Source organism: Lampetra planeri, chromosome 24 (assembly GCF_965212315.1).
Source record: "Lampetra planeri chromosome 24, kcLamPlan1.2.h2, whole genome shotgun sequence".
In the NCBI taxonomy this organism is placed as follows: domain Eukaryota; kingdom Metazoa; phylum Chordata; class Hyperoartia; order Petromyzontiformes; family Petromyzontidae; genus Lampetra; species Lampetra planeri.
The window spans coordinates 10641198-10649433 of record NC_136130.1 but is presented as its reverse complement, the minus strand read 5'-3'; the positions used below and the strand labels follow the sequence as shown (position 1 = coordinate 10649433).

Genomic DNA, 8236 nt, shown 5'->3' with positions numbered 1-8236 from the left:
TCGCGCCTTCCAATGCCAAGGGAGCGGTGGCGCTGTGGTTAGCGCACTGCCTGATTGCAATTCGGCCAGCCCAAGTTTGTTTCCCGGCCAGGGCCACGAACATCGGTGGCGAGCGATATGCGAACCGGCGGTGCGCCTCCATCGGCAAGCCGCGCCGACCAGCGTGGTGAAGTATGGTCAAACAACCCTTCATCACCGGCGTGGCATGGGCAGGCCTTCTTTGTGACAGTAGATTTACAACGGCCCGTACGCACCGACAGAGAGAGATAGATCACCCATTGAGTCGCAACGGCTGAAGAGGGGGTCAAGTACGGTTAGCGAGCGCCTATTCACGTTGGCACGACGAATTATTAAGTCATCCCATCCCACCAGGTACACACACACGTGACACATCCCACCAGGTACACACACACACGTGACACATCCCACCAGGTACACACACACACACACGTGACGATCCCACCGGGTACACACACACACACACGTGACGATCCCACCGGGTACACACACACACACACGTGACGATCCCACCAGGCACACACACACACACACGTGACACATCTCATCAGGTACACACACACACGTGACGATCCCACCAGGCACACACACACACACACGTGACACATCCCACCAGGTACACACACACACGTGACGATCCCACCAGGCACACACACACACACACGTGACACATACCACCAGGTACACACACACACGTGACACATACCACCAGGTACACACACACACATGTGACACATCTCATCAGGTACACACACACACACGTGACGATCCCACCAGGTACACACACACACGTGACGATCCCACCAGGCACACACACACACACACGTGACACATACCACCAGGTACACACACACACGTGACACATACCACCAGGTACACACACACACACGTGACACATACCACCAGGTACACACACACACACGTGACGATCCCACCAGGTACACACACACACGGGACGATCCCACCAGGTACACACACACACACACGTGACCCATCCCACCAGGTACACACACACACGTGACGATCCCACCAGGTACACACACACAAGGGACGATCCCACCAGGTACACACACACACACACACGTGATGCACTCGGCTGTCACTGCCGGTCAAGTGAACAAACAAAGCCAGCGGCGAGACCGCGGCGCAGCACAGAGTTCCTCGACAATGACAGCTGCCCCCCTCCCCCCACCCCCGCTCACTGCGGGGCTGTACCCCCCACCCCCACAGACCCACCCGTGCAGCACCTAGCCTGGCACCAACAGCCTCCGCCCGTGTTGACTGTGAATTCGCCGGCCTGTGCATTGCGCCCCCTGTCCGTTCGGTGCTGTGGGCAAGTGGAGCCGTCGACAGCGCTCTGTGGAGTTGTGGTGTCGCTACCCAATGCGTCGTTTTGATGTTTACAGCAATTGCCTTTTGTTTAGATCACCGGTCTCGATTGCCGGCGAGAATGTCTTGCCGCAGTGGGCTCTCGGCTACAAGTTGCAGTTGTGATGAAGATCGCCTCGCCTCGCCAGAGGAACGACGATGACGATGATGACGGTGATGATGAAAACGATGACTGGTAAGTACCGCACGACAACAAAGTCGTCTCAACAATGACGCCCAGAGGGCATTCATTTAAAGTCCCAACTTTGCGCCTTCCGAGCCTTTGGTCGTAAATACTCAACAATACCTCAAAGCAGCTCCCCTCTCTCTCTCTCTCTCCCCTTTATCTATCTCGTGCGCTCTCTCCCCTTTATCTCCCTCTCACTCCTCTCGCGCCCTCCGTCCCATCCCGGCTGTAACTCCCCCACCACCCACCCCACCTGCCCCCCCACCCCCGACACGAGGGACGCTGCGGGACAGGGCACGTTTGCCAAAATGATGAAAGGGGAAGCTCATCGTGAACTTTGCGAAACGTTATGCACTTTCAGCGGCCGCATGTAAATTCACCGCGGCGGATGGTGGCACCGCGTGATTTAAGTGTGGATCTGACTCTCGGTGTGGTGGAGGTGGAGGAGGTGGTGGAGGCTGTTGGAAAGGCAGCGCGTTCTGCTCCGTTAAACGCTCCTCGCGCGCATCTGGAGCACGGAATCTCGCGTCTCTCTCGCTCGCTCTCTCGCGTCTCTCGCTGTCTCTGACACCACCCTCCTGTGCCAGCCCGCACTCTCACGCTCGCCACACAAACGAGACGACACCACGCACCATAAATTATTAATTGCCGAATTTTACACATCATGACCTACACTTGCAAATGGCAAACGTTTTATTAAAAAGCACGATCAGGGCAACACGGAGCAGATTTGCAACAGCAACCAAGGACTGAATTGGATTTTTAACTGCTAGAACCGTAATGGATTTAGCAGCGTGCAGATACAGTGGTCGGGACGGTCCCATTACAGGCGCCCTATTCATCATGTTCAGTGCCCTCCAACGAACGGGGGCCCGCATTAGAATTTATCTCGCGCGAGACCCCATCTATCACGCTTCGTCCGGGGTGGGCGGAGGGGGTGGGGGGGGGGGAGCTGCTGGGGGGATTTCTCCGCCATGGGATCGTTCCGAGCCGTCCGACTTTACCGGCGGCGGTGTCGGCGCTTGCGAGAAGGGGCCTTCAGTCGCGACCGCTAAGACGGCGGAGCGGAGCGGAAGGGGCGAGAGAGAGAGGAGGACGAGGTGGCGATGAGCAATTATAGTCACAGCGCCCGGCGGTTCCGTGCCGGTGATTTACGCGGCGCGGCGACGGGCGGCACAAACACGGCGCCCGGATTTCACGCTCAAACATAATGTATCTGTCTATAGGAAAGACATTAAGGCCCCTGCCTGGCCGCTGATTGATGGCTGGCGCTCCGTCCCTAGCCCTCGCCACGGCTTGCCTAGCTCATTAGCACGTCCGGCGAGCGTCCCAAAGGTTAGGGGCACCCCGCGCTGCCTGCTAAACATCCCATTGTTAATGCGCAGCGCCGCCCGGGCGGCAGTCGACTCGGGGTCACCGAGGGTGTCGTGGTGGTGGTGAGCGTGGAGCGGTGGAGCGGTGGAGGGGGAGGGGAGTGAGCGTGGTGGGGATCGCGGTGTGAGTGTGTGCAGGCGGTCTGCGGGTGAGCGCGGCGAACACGGTTAGATTCGTGGTGAGTGTGGCAGAGGGTTTATGGCGAGCGTGGTGGTGTGGTGATGATGATGATGATGCGCGGTACGTGCGATGGGATTCCTATCGAATGTGGTGGGCTGGATGGCGACTTTGGCAGTGGTTGCGGCGTGTGTGGCCGGGTGTGGGGTGAGTGCGGAGAGCTGCGTTAGTGAAAGTGACAGTCTCCGTGCAGGGTTTAGCGGTGTCTGTGGTGAGTGTGTGGCGAGTGTGTGGTCACGGTGTCTGCGGTGAGCGTAGCATCCCCATATCAACCTTGCTTCGGCTCGACGTCTTTCACTTGTAAAATCGTCTTTACGGCCCAGCACACGAGCGCAGGAGCCTAAATAAGATACAAAATCCATATACATCTGTTTCCCATGCAAGCTCGCTTTAGTGCCGTAATAATAGCACTTTACGTCTTGAAAAGTGACAAGGCCAGCGATGCACTCTGCGCATTTCTCTCCCACCTCTCCCGGAGCACAAAGCTGCCCATAGATTCACTCCGCACGGCCCGCATTCCTGCTCAGGGGGCCGAGCGATCCGGCACGATTCGCTTGTTTTGTTACCGATGTCCAAAGATACAAAAGGTGCGACTGTGGCGGCCCGGAGAAGGCGGAGGGAGGGACGTAGCGGGGGGGGGGGGGTTCGTAAAATGCAATGTCCTCGGTGGCATTGAGCCGGTATCGTTGAAGCTCTGGGTTCCAATCGGGCGATCAAACCGGGTTTGTCACGCGTGTGTGGCAAGTTGATGATCTGAGCTCCGGATATTAATTACTGCGCGCGCACATACACACACACACACACCCATAATTATATTTGGTTTCCACTCAATTTAGCTTTTTCCCGCTCGGAGGAATAGCACATTTTCAGCTGTATCGATATGCGATGGACACCATCTCTGTAGCCGGGCGTGTGAGAAGATGACATTGCATGCGGTGGGTGGACAGGAGGCAAATCGCTGGGCCCTCGGCGCGAATTCTTGCGATGTCCGCATACAGAGGCCGTTCTCCATCCACGCGGTCACGAGACGAATGTCGACACGGAGGCCTCTGCAGAGGCCTCCGTGTCGACATTCGTCTCGTGACTCGGACCACCTTTGTTTCAGCTGGCGAGGCCCACAGCTGGCAAGCAGCTCAGTTACAGAATCCGAATATTTGATTTATACTGGAGGAATCCGACGAGCTATAAAGCTCTTTTTTCACAGATGTCCACAATACGGGCGGGATAGGAGCGCGAAGTGAACAAATCACTTAAAAATATACAATTATAATAAACTAATTGTTATCTTACCAGGTAAGGGCCACCGAGGTATTAATTTATTTTTCAGAAGCGACCTGCCCACAAATGATAGGTCAACAACAACAAAGTGGCTTGTCATCATGGTGGACATTGATAGCAGCCCAAGGCAGTCGGCAGTGGCGATTGAACATTGCAAGACATCAACGCACAAACCACGTGTCGCCATAGTGACCACTGAAAAGGTAATTTCGTAAAAATACAATACAAAAACACCGCTGCTTTTCAGATAATAACAATCAATGCTATTGTTAATAGACCAAGGAAAGCCGCACTGTGTTCCAATACTCTTTTTTTCAGGAAGGTCCCGCTACATTGTGATGTTTGGCCGACCCACAATGACATCGTGAGACTTTTAGCTATGGGCAGAACACCGGAGAACCCGGAGGGAACCCCATCTAGAACAGCGGCGAGAAGAACGCAGACACACAACGCAGACACGCAACGCAGACACGCAAGGCAGACACGCAACACAGACACACACAGATCCCCCATATAGCCTTAACAGACTGTAGGGGCAAGTGTTGTTAGCGAGCACCTATGAAGGGCGGAATGGTACACGAGGGGGTGGGTGGCCAGCACCACGCCCGACCGCCTTTGTCTCCCTAGTGGCAATGCTTACACACCGCACCAGGTACTTATTTGAGGCTGAGTCGACCTAGGGCAGGCTCGGGACTGGTCCAGATAATCGTCACTGGTGTTGGCCGTGAGCAGGAATCGAACCCGGGTCGCCGGGTTCATAGCGCATCACGCTAACCGCTAAAATACCGCTCCCCCACAGACACACAGACACACACAGACACACACACAGACACTCCAACGCGCACGAGTCCTGAGTCGAACCCAGGTCATACTCTTGCTGCACTAGGCGCTGCACACCTCACAAAGCGCTGCACAGTCCGCCACCTCCACGATGGAGGGGAAGTTGGGGGGGGGGGGGGGCACGCAGCGTGCAAATCCCCGCGTGACGACTCCGACCGCCCCCAGAAGATTCACGATCCCAGGCACGATCACGAGCGCGGGGTGTCGCGCGCCCGCCCCACTCCTCGATGAGGACAGAATCACTCGGCTATTGTCTTCTCATCCTGGGCTTTTGGTTTTGTTTTAATTAAAGCCACCCATGGCTAAGAGGCGTGCATTGTGTCCGGTGATTGCGTCCGTGAGAGAGACAGGGGGAGGGGAGGGAGGGGGAGGGAGTGAGGGGGAGGGAGAGGAGAGGAGATGCGAGATTAAGCGATGTTTATTTTCCGGGTTGCGCTCCCCGTAACGCGGCGCTGGCAGCTGGGAGCCACCCACCCGCGTTCGTGGACGGGAGACGCGCACGGGGGAACATTCGTCTTCCCCACTGCACCGAGCCACGGGACACGCGCCGCTACCCCCTAAGGCACCCACCACACAGCCATCTCCCCTACAGCACGCAGACGGCTGTCCCCTACAGCAGCAGCACACAGAGTTATACCGACAGCGCACGGATATCGCTACACAAACACAGCTGCCCGTAGCGCGCAGAGGATGTCCTCACGGCGCGCGGCTGTCCCGAGGCAGCGAGGTGGGTGTCCCGATGCGAGCCGGAGTAAAAAACGGTTCGACTTGACGAGAAGACGCCGACTAAAAACCCCAACCGCGACCCCTCGGGGTGGCATGGCCTCGTTCATCACGGCTCCTCTGTGAGATCTCCTGGAGCGCTGGTCACGCCACTTGGATCCTGGGTGGCCCCACGCGGTGGCGTGGGCCGACGATGCCCCCCCCCTCCCCCCTCGGGCTCCCCCTCCTACGCGGAGCCGGTCACTCAATCACCCCCCCCCCCCCTCCTGATAAAGGGTCGTGAGACTCATTGAAGCTTTCCCGGACTAATAAACACCGTTGTGAGTTGTACACGTCTATGAGATTGACCGAGTTTTGAGCCTGGTTAGTGTTGAAACGGATGACGGTCAGGGCTTGCCAGGTGCTGTCGGCTCGGAGATGGCAGTGCTGAGCATCTCTCTCCCTCGTGTGTGTGTGTGTGCGTGCGTGTGTGTGTGCGTGTGTGTGTGTGTGTGCGTGTGTGTGTGTGTGCGTGTGTGTGTGCGTGTGTGTGTGTGTGGTTTAGTGGCAATTTATTGAAGGTGGTGCATCAGCCAGTCGTCTCAGTCAGTCGACCTGTGGCATCTGGGTCTGCCCCGTGACCTCCTGCCAGCGGGCGTTCGACACTTCACGTGGCCTCAAGGTGCACAAAGCCTGGCACAAGCGTCGTGGTGACGTCACCGCCACTTAGTGGCGAATGGCGGTTGTTGTTGTGTGTGTGTGTGGTTTTCTCCGGGCTCTCCTGTTCCCTCCCACGCGACGCCAAAGTCGCGTCAATGAAATTGGACAAAATCCCAAATTGCAGTGGGGGGGGGGGGGCTCTTTGGCGAGAGTATCGCGGCTAAATCGACACGCTTGGCACCAGCCATCATCATCAGTCTGCCACTGCTGGATGCGGAGTCTTGTTGGGTGAACACTCGGGTTGTTACAGGATAAACGGTAAACCTGTAACCTTTTTTTATTCATTCGAGTAACGGTTTAAGAAGTTAGGAGGCGGTAACCGACTCCATGATTTCATGTACAGTACTGATTGAACACGGTCTCCACTGTGTTCCCTACCGTGCCAGGAGTCGAACCAGCACTTTGTGGATTCTAAACGGGTAAACCCGTTCGTTTGTTGGACATTTCGATATTTACGGAAAACCGGTTTTATAGCGGGTTCTTTTTTACACCATGCGGTTACCGCTAATGCAAACAAACATATTTTAACCCAACCCTCGTAGACGCGTTATCCGCATTGACTGACGAAAGCCCTGCCCGCCGAGTTGTGGGGGGCATCCGCCACGTGGCAGGTGCGAGGTGGAGTGAGACTCTGGAGAGAAGTGAGCTGTAAGAGGTGGAGCAGCAGCAGGGAGACAAAGGCAGCAGCGCCGCCGCCTCCTCCTCGCTGCCGACAGCCTCCGATGCCCACGCTCTCGCATCTGCATCCAGAGGCGTTAAGTGGGGGTACACGTGATTACAGAGGCTATTGATTGATTGCGGGAGGGGCCGGGGGAGGGAGGACGATGGGGGGGTGGGGGGCTCATTGGAATGCAGGTAAATGTACGAGTCCCTTTGCTCATCGACTGCAGGAGGCGGTGGAGACACGGGGGGAGGTGGAGGGGGTTAGGGGATTTGTCTGCGCGGAGGGTGCCTTGTTTAGGAAGAGCGGATCATTTGGTTTGGCGTTGACTACCCCCCCTGCAGCCCCCCCCCCCCGCCACCATCCCCACCTCCCCCACCTCCCTCCTCCACAACTCCCCGCCTGCCCAGACGCTGCCCTAGAATTATGATCGATCGGCCATTTCTCAATGTCACTTTAGGCGCGTTGGACGTGGACGGGCAGAGGAGTGGGTGGTGGATGGGGGGGGGGGCGAGAAGAGGGGGGGGTAGGGCGAGGGAGCTTTCCAGCATCCTTTATGCGATGTCACGGCTGCGCGCAGCATGGCCACAGCCCGGCTGACACTGCTCGCGAGGCGACGTGATGAATCCATTTTCTCAAGGAAATAGTTTTGACAATCCAATATCTCAGTTTGGGTGGCTTCCACCTCGCCCCCTCCACCCCCACCCCCACCCTCCTCCCTCCCTCCCTCCCTCCAATTCTTGTTTCCATTGCACTCCCTCTGCTCTCTTACCCCCCCCCCCTCGTCTCACCGCATCAGAGACCCACACAAACGGATCGAGCCCAGAGATTTCTCACCACTCCCCCCTCCCCTCTCACCTCCCCATCTTTGAAATTACATGCGCATCATTTTGTCTTCATGTTATCCCATT

At 57.0% G+C, this 8236-nt stretch overlaps 1 long non-coding RNA gene across 1 annotated transcript; it reads left to right on the top strand.

Moving 5' to 3' along the window:
• Positions 1-1269: 1269 nt before the first annotated feature.
• On the top strand, positions 1270-7435 carry LOC144726855 (uncharacterized). Its single transcript, XR_013587348.1, has 3 exons — positions 1270-1582; positions 6510-6626; positions 7207-7435. It is a non-coding gene; the product is annotated as an uncharacterized LOC144726855 (long non-coding RNA).
• The last annotated feature ends 801 nt before the right edge of the window (positions 7436-8236 follow it).